Genomic DNA, 12639 nt, shown 5'->3' with positions numbered 1-12639 from the left:
TTACCTAAGTATGCCTGCAATGTATAGTTGACGTTAATATCCACTTTTAACAATAATAAAAAAATGTTTATAGTGCTGAATACATTTTAATTTATAGAATATTTCTGAGAACGTTAAAATGTTAATAAATTCAACATAAAGCAAACATCTCTTTTTCAACCCCCTGCAATGTTAGCTTCACAAGAGTATATTTTAGCATAGGATACGAGTGGTTCTTGATAACAGGTGATGTTTACAGTATAATAAATGATTTTAAATAAACTAATGTATGCTTGGATGTGTCATTAAGATTTAATAATCATCTTCTGTCAACTGCTAGATGAAGGCTTCTCCTCTATCATTGCCAGTAGCAACGTTCCTGCGATACCATAATCCATCTCGCTGCTGCGCATGGACTGATCCATCCCTCCCTCCATCTCCACAGTGGTCATTCACTTGGGCATATTCGTGTGTATGTATGTGTAATAAAGCACTTCCACGACGGGTTGAGACTTTCGTCTTTTTTTATTAATAACTAATGCTCGGCTCCACACCCTCTTTCCGGATGGTCTCACTCTCTCTCCATGCCGTAATGCCTACGCTCCCCCGTCCTACATCCCAGCGTGGCTCCGCTCGCTCTCTCTCGCTCGCCGCTGGCTGGCGGCGCGCAGGGCGTAGAGCGGGCTTCGCCGACAGAGGTTGCCACGTGGCCGGTGGCGTGACGAGCTGGCGGAGATGCAGTCCGGACTCGAGGTTCCCACACCGACCCCCGAGTTCTCTCACTGCCTCTCCTTATATCGCTCCCGGCGGAGCTAAGCTCTGCCTCTAGCCACGCCCCTCCTAGACCCTTCTGGATGCTTCCAGAACGTACCCACGAGCTCTGCCCATTACCTTTGGCCCAGATGGAACCCTTAGCTCTGATTGGCTATGAATAACCCAGCAGTGCCTATGCAGCCCTTCGTCGTTCCTCAGTGGCGCTCTCTCATTATGTCCCCCCCCCCCACCCTGTGATGAAAAGACTAGCCGTCCCGGCTAGAAATAAAGTCAGCACAGATAACGGGGGAGTGACACCATAGCAACCGACGAGCATGAGGGAAAACGCACAACAACAGCATGCATAAAAAATGAATGCAACGAATGCAACAAGGAAGAACAATCATGGAACAAGAACAATCAACGAAATCAGCTCGACTTTGAATGGATCCGCGATGCCGGACCGTCCCCTGCATCAAAATGCAGCTCCGAAGGGCCCGAACGAGTAGGAAGCAAAATGGTAGATGGTGGCGGACTCAGCCAATGCAGGGCTGTCTCGAGCGGGATCGTCATCAGCGGGAGCCATCAGGGGTTCGGCAGCTGTGGGCGGCAAAACAAAGTCCATCGGGGGATCAACTCGCAACCGGCCTGGCACGTCAGACACATCAGACCCTGGCAAGCCAACTTTTGGAGATGATGAAACGAGGCGCGGAGGAAAGAATGGTTTCAATCGAGACAAGTGGACGAACCAATGACGGGATCCCGCCCGAATGCGCACACATTGTGGATGCCGAACCTCAATCACCTTCACAGGCCAGTGCTACGGTCTGTGCAATTTGGGAGAGGTGCCAACAGGCACCTGAGGGCAATGAGGCCAGGCCCGGTCACCGGCAGACCACGGCATCACGCGGCCAGACCTGCGTGCACAACGCTCATTGCGAGCTTGTGTCTTGGCCGTGCTAATCCTCACCGCCTCCCGCGCCTCAGCAATGCGGCGTAAGGAATCCCGGATGTGGTCAGGGAGGGTCTGTTTAGCGCCCCTCACAGCCTTCCCTAATTGTGTATCAATGGGTGGCACATTCTCTCTCCCATACATGAGAAAAAATGGCGAGTACCCTGTGGAAGCATGCAGGGCCATCCTATAGGCAGAGAACATGCTGGGAAAATGCAAGACCCAATCGGCCTGTTTTTCACTGACAGTGTGGCAAAGCATGGCGGTCAAGGTGCGATTCAGCCGCTCGACCATCCATCGGTCTGAGGATGGTAGGGCGAAGTTCTGATCTTTTTAGTGCCCAAAGCGTCGCAAACGTCGAGTAATAATTTGAAAGAGAAATTCCGGCCCTGATCAGTAAGCAATTGTTCCGGGGCACCTTTGTCCATAACGTATCCATTCAAAAACGCGTCGGTGATGGAGGATGCCGATTGATCAGACAATGCTCATGCCATTGGCCATCGAGAGAAATATTCCACCCCCACCAAAAGGAATTTGTTGCCCCGGGGAGTGAGTGGAAATGGGCCCTGGATATCAAGGGCCACCAGCTCGTAAAGGCGGAAGATATTTTGCCGCGGTGGCTATCGTCGAGTGCAGTCGGGGCAGGCACGAATAATCTTAGCGATCTCGGCCGTCATGCCGGGCCAAAAGTAATCCTGTTGCAGTGTAAGTAAGGTTTTCTGCACACCAAGGTGCAACAACTTCTCCGCATGCAACACACAAAACAATTTGTCCCAGAGGGCAACGGGCACCACAATCCGCCATCGGTCAACCATATCCTTCCTCCACATCAAAAGACCATCATGCAAAGCCAATTGTCCAGCGTCGTCCGACGCCGAGGATCTGAGCAAGTGGCCAGTGCGATTCCACAGGGAAATCAAGGAATCATCCATCAGCTGTTCGCGCACCCACACGGAGCGCGGAAGGTGCAGGACGCTGTCAGCCAGCACATGACTGGCATGCACCGCGGAATTAGCCATGGCGGACATGACAGGTCGGGGAGGTGAAGGGACAAGAGTGCAACGATTCGTACAGGACGAACATGCGCAGCGGGAACCGTATGGTAATCTAGACAGTGCGACCACGTTACTATCCCGAGAGCCCTTACGGTAACTGTTGTCGAAGGAGAATTCCTGTAAGGTCTCAAGCCAACGAGATAACTGACCTGCCGACTGCTCAATTTTCAAGGAATATTGGAGAGCCATACAGGTAGGGTCTATACTGACGCACAAAATAAACAATAGTCAATAGTTCTCTCCTCGTCACATAGTAGCGGCTCTCGGCTAGAGAAAGAACGCGGCTGCCATACGTAACAATTTTTTCTACACCGTTCTTGGCCTTAGATAAGACAGCGCCAATTCCCGTATCGCTGGCATCAGTGTCCAATATAAATGGCAGAGAAAATTCTGGGTAATCGAGTGTCGGTGCAGCAGACAAGCGATTGCGAAGGGCTACGAACACCGCCTCCTCTTCGGGACCCCATTTAAATCTCTGATTCTTAGCTTGTAACACGTGCAGAGGTTTAGTGAGTGTAGCAAATTGTGGGACAAACTGACGGTAATATGACGCAAACCCGACAAATCTCCGAACATCCCCGACACACGTAGGGGTTAGCCAGTCGCGAACACAAGCCATTTTATCCGGATCCGTGGCAATACCGTTGGAGCTCACAATGTGACCCAAGTACTGCACCGAATGTTGCAATAGATGACATTTCTTAGGTTTAAACTTGAGGTTAGCGGAGCGCATTCTGTCAAAAACGGCATGCAAGCGTGAAAGGTGTTCCTCGAACGTGCGACTGAACACAATGACATCATCCAAATAAATGAGGCAAGTGTCTCATTGCAACCCAGCTAAAACGAGCTCCATCAAGCATTGGAACGTGGTGGGATTGAATTCAATCCCATCGGAAGATAATTAAATTGAAAGAGTCCCTGAGGCGTGCAGAAGACGGTCTTCGTCTTCGAAGAGTCAACCAGGGACAGCTTCCAAAACCCAGAAGACAAATCGAGAGTACAGAAGTACCATGCTCCAGACAGCGAGGGAGTTATCCATATTCGGTAGAGGATACGCGTCAGCCACTGACATCTTATTAAGTTTGCGGAAATCAACACAAAATCTGAGATTGCTGTCTTTCTTCTGGACAAGAACGACCGGTGCCCCCCACGAGCTGTTAGACGGGGAAATTATATCAGCGGCCAGCATATCGTTCACCGCGCTCTGTACTCATTCCTTTTCTGTAGGGCTCAAGAGATGCAAATTTTGCCTAATAGGGCTGGCTTCCCCAGTATCAATGTGGTGGGACAAAAGTGACGTACGACCCAAATCGAAATCATCTTTACTAAAAACATCCGCGAACTCAGTCAGCCACGCGTTGTTCGGCGGACAATGACAAATTCTAATGGCATAGCTCGGCGATCCAACAATTGTCCAACAAAGAACCAGGACGAGTCGCACCTACCAATCGGCAGGACGTGTCCTTGTCGTGGTCCATAAATGCGGTAGTGGCATGAGCCAGTACCGTACCAGCAGGAACCAGAACTCCGTCCGGTCCCCCTTTCAGAACTTGCAAAAATGGGGCCTGCCTGGAACGAACAATTGTCTGAGCGCAAACCAGAGAAAGACTCTTGGTAGCGGTGTTAGACAGAGTTAAAAGGATCCCAGCCGCCACATCCTCATCACAGAACCCTTTCTGATAACGCAATGACACGAGCATCTGGGACCCCGGGGGAATTTCTACCGTAACATCCGCCAGTGCCTGGACGGCAGCGCATGGCGGTGAATGCAAGAGCGGGGATGGCAGAAAAAAAAATTGCGACCTGAAGGCATCTCCCGACACCCTTGATCTAAGAGAATTTCAACAGGCATCTTCCTGAGAAAATCAGTGCCAAACAAGCAGGGCACAGCCAATGACCTTGAAATCAAGACTAGCCCTGATGCAGCGATATCACCAATAGCAATATGGGCATCCACTTGACCGAAGATGCCCATGCTTCCCCCATTGGCAGCAATGCAAGCGTCAAAAGCCGGGCGGACTCGTGAGAAACGAAAAGACAGAAGTTTAAAAATTACATCGGAAATGATAGAGGCGGATGCCCCCGTATCTACCAAGACACGCACATCAACACCCTGAATGGAGCCAGGCACCATCAAAGACCTCGCCGCTGCTGCAATGATGCGGCGTGCCAGCTTCCTCCATTGCGTTATCGAGAGAGGCCAATCATGATGACATGAGATGCCTGAGGTGACAAATGAGGCCGGGTGTCTGACGCATACTGACTTGCCTGCATGGAGGGGTGCCGGGCCGTCGACGAAGGAGCTGGAGCCGGAGCAGCAGGTGGCATCGGAGAACGAGGACGACTCCGGCAATCCTGGGCGAAGTGGCCCAAGCGGCCGCAATTGAAGCATGTGACAGTCGGCCGACGAGCAGCCCCTTCGTCACCTCGGTGTGGACCGTCGGACCCCCGGCGACGTTGGATGTGGCCCCGATGTGGATCCCAACGAGGAACGGCAGCCACCAGATCCTCCGGCACATCGTCCGGAACGTGGACAACTTTGGATGGCGACCACCCCTTGGGCTCACAATCGCGAGTCGGCGGAGATGCAGTCTGGACTCTAGGTTCCCACACCGACCCCCGAGTCCTCTCACTGCCTCTCCTTATATCGCTCCCGGCGGAGCTAAGCTCCGCCTCTAGCCACGCCCCTTCTAGAACCTTCTGGACGCTTCCCGAACGTACCCATGAGCTCCGCCCATTATCTTTGGCCCAGATAACACCCTTAGCTCTGATTGGCTATGAATAACCCAGCAGTGCCTATGCAGCCCTACATCGTTCCTAGGTGACGCTCTCTCGTTACATATGTATGTTGAACTTCTTTTGCACCATATGTAGCCTAATGCACTGACTGAAGGTGTTGGGGAAGGACAACAAACTAAACACAAAAATAAGTTACAAAGAAATAATGTTTCAACTTAGATTTAAAGTTGCATAGCTCATTGGCTTCCTAATAGAGGAAGACAAAGCATTCCCGACGGAAATAGAAGCGCATCTGAAGGCATTCATCACTTTAGAATGCACAGCCTGGTATTGTTCAGCAGCCAGTCTTTAGACTATTGAGCAATGTGTGGTGTACAGCGCAATACTGACCTCCCCCTCACTCTCACACGGCCTCCAGGCTCGCGGCAGTTAAGAAACTGACATTATTACATCTTAACTTACGTTTCTTAAGAATCAATATGATAACTGTGATTTGCATGTTTTATCTGATACATATGCAATTTTTTTCCTCAGTGCAATTCCCATTACACATCATGTTTCTTCGCAAACCTTTCAGTATTTTGCTCCACATTCCTTGTCAGAGTTTACATTTTCTTTTCAATTCACAGGAGGTAATATGCACTGATTTAATATTTAGTTTTAGGCATATTGGTATGTGGATTTCATATTCAAATAACACTTTTTAAAATCATTCTATCCTGCTCTATTCCATAATATGCATCTTGGTTCACCTTCAATAATTGCCTAAGATATGCATACTGCTGTGTTTTCCAGCTGTGTCCCTCTAACAATTATTTGAAAACTTGTAAGTGATTTTCGTTTTACTTATTTTTATTCTTAGTACCACTTGCAAATACCTTTGTTCTTATAAACGATAATTCTTTTTTATATGTTACCATGTAAGGCCCACTGAGCTATATCGCTCTTCTTCATAAGTGACCTGGCCACAAATGATAGCCCAATTAAGTAGCTTATCATGTGGAAATTTAAAACAGCCAAATACGATGAACATATGTTTTAAAATGTGGAGGGAAAAATCGGAGGACCCGTAGAAAAATCCATACGACCATGCGGAGAGCATGCAAACTCCAAATATATAGGTGTCAGGGTCGGGATTGAACCCACGATCTTCTGTATACCAGGTGAGGTAGTTAACATCTCGCTACCACAGCGAGATGTTAACTAATTTACCAATATATCATCAACAAATCCAAGATGGTTAACACTTTCACCGCTTATTAGGATGCATTTCTTAATATCTTGGAAAACGAAAAATATATGTTAATCATTACGATGTAAAACTATTTATTTATTTATTTTAGCAATATCGAAAAAAGTCACAGTGATGTTCCTGCTCAAGAAATGAGGTGGCGTTCATCTCTGTTTACAGCCCTGAGCCAGTGGTGGAAATTCTACACTCCTATGGCAGGGATGAGTTTATTCATAGGACAACCACCATTGACTTCCCCACAAATTGGGACTCATTTTACAGAACCACAGAGGGATGATAGGCAACACCCAACCAGGATTTGTACTCACAACCTTCCGATTGCAAGCTAGTCACCCTACCGCTGAGCCACCTGGCCGGTTAATATCGAAAATAAATAATGTTTTGAAATATAAATCAATCGACGAGTAATAAATTAAGCAAATGTGTTGCTTAGATATTTATATCTTAGCAAATTGCACGTGCAAAACACAAATGCAAAGAATCATATATAAAACAATAATAAACGTCGTATCATGTTCATGTCATTTGTGAGATGTACTCCTACGAATCTGCACTAAGATGCATGACAAGATTTAATCATAGCATGAGCAGAAAAAAAGTACTTACACTCTTTCATATCAAAGTAAAAGGTTAAGGTACAGCCCTGCAATTGTTTCCTAATTTCACTGCTGGTAGAAGGGCTTTCCTCTAGAGGGAGCTATGGAGAGCCCTTTTAGAGGTTATTTTGGCCCACTCTCCCACGCTGGCCATATGTGTGAGAAGAGGTGGGAGTAGCCACGCTTCACCCGACCACTCGCAAGCTGCCAATTGACTAAATGTGGTGTAACCCATTGGTGTAACCCATTTATACGGCTGGGTGGACAGAAGTGTATAAATGTAAGAAGCGCGCCCCATTGTTTCCACTCTCACGATGGGAGATCAAAGTGGTGACACTTCTGGATTGCGCGTGCAGTGTGCTAAGCTTATAATCATGGCATCTCCTCTTTCACATAACGGCGTATATATCTGCAAAGCCCACAAATAGCATAAATACATTAATATTTTTTATGTGGTAAAGACTAAAATGAATGTAAATTCTCAGACTCTATGAGCACAGGCTGTCCATGAAGGTATCATCCAATAATAAAGAGTCATGATTTGACAGAAGTTTGAACTGCGGTCTTGTTATTTATATAAAAATAGTGGGTAGATGGGGAAACCAGCATCTCATTCACAGCACTGAAAGTGCCAACCCGTGAGGAACAGGCTGAAATAAAAGTGTTACTTTTTGCATACAGTGGCTGAGATTCGAGCTGGAGTTCCAGATTAAAATAAACCTACCTGTAAAAAGCAACCACATCTTTTGTTGTGCGCCTGTTAACCTGAATTTAATGATTTTCTTTATTTTAAACAATTAATTTGTTGCCACCAGACTAGACATACGCTGTACAGTCAGGGAGAGCTACATATTTTGGGGTATGTGAAAAATAAGTGTATATCTATTGACCTCCTTTGCCAGTACCAAAACATGAGAATAGGGTTTTCCTATTTTATCTGGCAACAAAACAGGTGTTAAGTTGTTAAAACACGAAACTGAAACCTTTGTTTGCATTTTGACCACAAGTATTGTGGTTAATTACAGACATGATTTCTTGTTAAAAGTTTCAGTTTGGTGTTTTAACAACTTAACACCTGTTTTGTTGCCAGTTAAAAGGGGAGAAAAACCTAATCCCAATAAAGTGTATACCAAAAAATAATCATGAGTGATCATCAACAGCGTGTCCTATAACTGCTGCCAATAGCCTTGGGCTGGTAATCCTTGTGTAGCGTCGGAAATGCGCATCTTATACCGTCAGTATATATACTTACCTGCAGTTGCGGGCACAGGCCCATAGGGGGTACCACCCTGAGATGGGGAAGGTTAAAGAGAGACCGTTGAGGGGCCGGGTTCTCCCCCCACAGACCCCAGGTGAGGGGTTGGGGGGTTCTTCCAGTGCCCCCAGGAAGGTTCCACAAAGGGGGCGGTACCGGGGGCGGAGAGTCCCCAGGAGGTGTATAAAAGGGGCACCTCAAGCACAGCTCAGGGCAGTGTTCCGAAGACGAAGAAAGAAGACCAGCCTAGCTAGGACCCCTTGTAAGGGCCGGGGCCGAGCGCGGACCAGTGGTCAGGACCCGAACCTTGGCTGGGTCAGGTCAGAGTAGCTCCCTAGCTAGGACCCTAGGACCTCGGGCCCGTAGTCCTTGTAAGGGTCGGGCCGAGCTCGGACCAGTGGTCAGGACCCATACCTTGGCTGGGTCGGGTCAGTTAGCCTCCCCTAGGGCACAAATATCCGGAGGGCCAAGAGCCAGGTTGACTAAGTGTGAGGGCACGCTAGCCCGGAGTCTGTACCTCCCTAGATAGTGGGAGTTAAGAGGAGTCTTGTTCATAGTTACAAATAAACCGTATTGCCTCTAAAGACAACGTCTCCAGTCTCCGTGGAACCCACTACACTTGTAAAAGAGCTGTGTAGCTCAAAGGGCCTTTACCAGGTGAGATAAAGGCTAATTCTAATGTAACAGAAGCATTCAGTAACACCATATATATTGGTAGACACCAATAACTCAGCTCGATGCTTTGGTGGACACGTGGAGATTTAACGGGATGAAACTCATGTAATATAATCTTCATACCACCACGTTTGTGTGTGGGTGCAAGTTTTATGGAGAGCAATAGTGCGGTGTTAGCGCACTGCGCTGCCAACCCGGCAACCCAAGTTTGTTTCCCAGTCATTGCTAACATCAATGATAATTATCTGAACCATAATTATCTGAACTGGTTCTGGGCCTCCTCGAGACCAATTTTGCCTTAAAATGAGTACCTGGTATGCTGCATCGGCCTTGATGGATGCTCGCTAACAGCACTTTCCCCAACCACATTAAACCATACTGAGGGTCTTTGTATACTTTTTTTTTACCTGGCTGAAACTACTGTCAAATAATACTATAACTATAAATGATACCCTCAATGACACCCTTTATATCATCAACTGCCTTTAAAAAAAGTCGGAATAGCATCTGTATACATGTTCAACACAGACACAGTGAATATACAAATATAATATAACCTCTATGGGGAGGATACTTTTCTTCAAACCATAATAATGAACTTATAACAACTTAAGAAAAACAATTGCTGATCGCTATAAAATATTACGAGTAAGAAATACGTGGTAAAAGTCTCAGCTACATCATTCATTAACCCCCCACCCATCCACATTCCTTGGTGTATGCTCATGGGAGCAGAGTTGGTCACAATGTGTGAAAATAATCAATTATAATCAACACTGTGAAGCAAGCGGTCATCACTTTCGCTAAAGTAAATCTCTGTTTCGCTACTTACAGAACTCCATATCATTTCCCACACTAATGATCATTATACCCAATTGATCCCCCGAGACAATCATTATAGGCAGGACAATTTTCCATCAAAATATAAGGGGGTGAACCCATCCTTACAAAAGTGATTGCATCAAATAGCTTTACACTGAAGCCAGCGATCACTGATAATATAATTATGCAGCATATCCGTGATGTTCGGCTTATTACTCTTTTCAACACTAAGAGCGACCGTGTTGTAATTAACCTCACAATGTATAAATGGATTTTGACTTCAGACAAATAAAGAGCATCAGCTGAAAATGCGTGACTTGGTTGTGCCTTTTGTAAATCGTATTTTTTTCACGGTGGCAGTATTGGCTAATTAATGCACACTCTTAATGCTTACGTACAATTTTTACATTCTTCATTGGAGCACTCCTTTGATGTGACAAAAATAAGCTTGAAAGCTTTCGGGAGCTGAGTAGTTACACCGGATACCGGCAAACACTGATAACGATAGCAGGGACAAAGCTCGCATACTCACGTTGAGAGAGAGAGAGTTCGCTGCCGTCAATCTACACTGACTAGCGTGGTGAGGTACAGCCAAACAACAGCCTCCATTATTGTCTCCAGAAGCCCTGGATTCATCATTTACGGTGTCGGTAGGGAATGTGTCGAAGCAGCGGGGGGGGGGGGGGGGTGCGGACAATCCCGGGGTATGGGACAGGGCATTCATCTTGACTTGACCATTGCTACGTATAGCACGCAGACTTTGTCTATTTGGTGGTTCAAACCTTCGCAAGATCAACGCAGTACAGGGATAAATTAATTTGGACATTAACATGAGGAGAAAGGGAGAGAACTCTGCACATCCCCAATAATGAAAAAAATATATATCAAAGTATTTCGAGAGGAGTGGTGTTCTTAATTTCTACAGGAATCAAAGCTGATCATTTTCATTTTAAGTGTTTCAGATAGAATTACCTAACTAACATTAAGTGTCTCAACCACGACAAGTGAAAGTACACAAAATATATTATCCAACAACAAATTGCGAAGGAGTAGACCAAATATACGAATGGACCAACTTTTAATTGAGTGGCAAAACACACTTCAACATCCACGCAAGGTAAGTGGGAGGAGCCTACACAAATGGAAAGCACAGGAGAATGCGTTTACCTATGGCATTTATCGAAGGAGAACTGGATACAAATGATGAAATGGAGTGAATGAGTACAAGATTGAGTAAACTGAGGTTGATAACTTTGAAGAAGAAAGTCTGCAATCAGTGCTTCTTATCAACCATTAAATATGGACCAGATACCATGGAAACCCTCAAATTAAATGGTGCAAAAGTTGAAATTATTAAAAATATAAATCATGGAAAGGTGCCAACTTGGATATACACTTTGTATGCATGTATATTGGACTTATTTCGCATCGTACTAAGCCAACCGTGCTAATTGGAGGTGCAAGTCCAAAATTACTCAACCGAGACGATGGAGTAATGAGATTAACTCATATGCAAGAGGGAGATGAATTGTAGCTTTGTAGTACTGTAAGGGATCACGATCACTTCAGCCGCCAGTGGAAAGAGCATGCATGTTGGTGATTATACTAAATTATCACACACAAGTGTTGAACGTCATGAATACCAGGTAAACAACACACGTGCCAGCAATACATGTCACAAGTAGTTAATATGGCTATACAAGCTACGAATGGTGTGGTATCTGTTTGCAATTGCTTAAAATTCAACATAATTTTGTCTGCAAAGAATTAAATAATAAAAGATGGATATGACGCGTTTTCAGCTATGCAGCTACCAGCATTTGCTTTTAACTTTTTATAGTCTAAAGTGGGATAATATCACATGTAAAGTCATACTTACAGCGTTACCACTGACCCGTGTGGAACACTGGGTCACACCAAAGTAGTTTTTCACCATTAATACGGGATAAAATACAACCACAAATGTCTATTTTTAATTTCCTTTTTAAGGTGACATTTAAAATATTACCCAATTAGAGCATTTTCCGGAGGCTATTCATGAAACCTTCAAAAGGTCAATGACATTGTTGTCCTCTTGGTGTAATGATTAATCTTCTCTGGCTTATTAGTGAAGTTAAACATAACATTGTCCTTTACTGTGACATTAAACAAAGTGCTCAACACTTATATGACTTATTAAAGCCGATTGCTTAAACTAATATTAGCTAAAAGTACAATAAACAGTTTAACTTAAGTGGAAGTATGGTACCATGTGTTCTCACTTAACAAAGAGGCAATCCTTTACTTGCAAACCATCAAGTCTGTGGACATTAAACATCACACTATAAACAAAATACAGTTCTTTGCGTTCCAATAGCACTGCCAAATTAACAATCTAAAGTAAGTAATTTAGTTTCCAGCGCCGACACTTACGACTCAATTTTGTGCTTTAGTGCACCACGAAGCTCCCTACTCGTTCACTGTTGCAGTGCATGGCACTGTAAATAAATTCATGGTGTCACTGCTTTAGGTGTTAAATTAAACACACACTTAGTTGGGATTCCTTCAAGTGCAGAGCGTTA

The 12639-nt window shown here is 45.4% G+C and overlaps 1 protein-coding gene across 1 annotated transcript in view; it reads right to left on the bottom strand.

The window, feature by feature from the left end:
* LOC133348562 (transmembrane protein 132E-like) overlaps nucleotides 1–12639 on the bottom strand; it is a 534471-nt gene that overhangs the window by 289823 nt on the left and 232009 nt on the right. The gene's annotated exons all lie outside the window — the stretch shown is intronic.

This window comes from Lethenteron reissneri, chromosome 27, assembly GCF_015708825.2.
Source record: "Lethenteron reissneri isolate LAM-NWPU_2019-01 chromosome 27, ASM1570882v1, whole genome shotgun sequence".
In the NCBI taxonomy this organism is placed as follows: Eukaryota; Metazoa; Chordata; class Hyperoartia; order Petromyzontiformes; family Petromyzontidae; genus Lethenteron; species Lethenteron reissneri.
The sequence above is the reverse complement of the archived record's forward strand: the minus strand, read 5'-3'. Positions and strand labels throughout refer to the sequence as shown.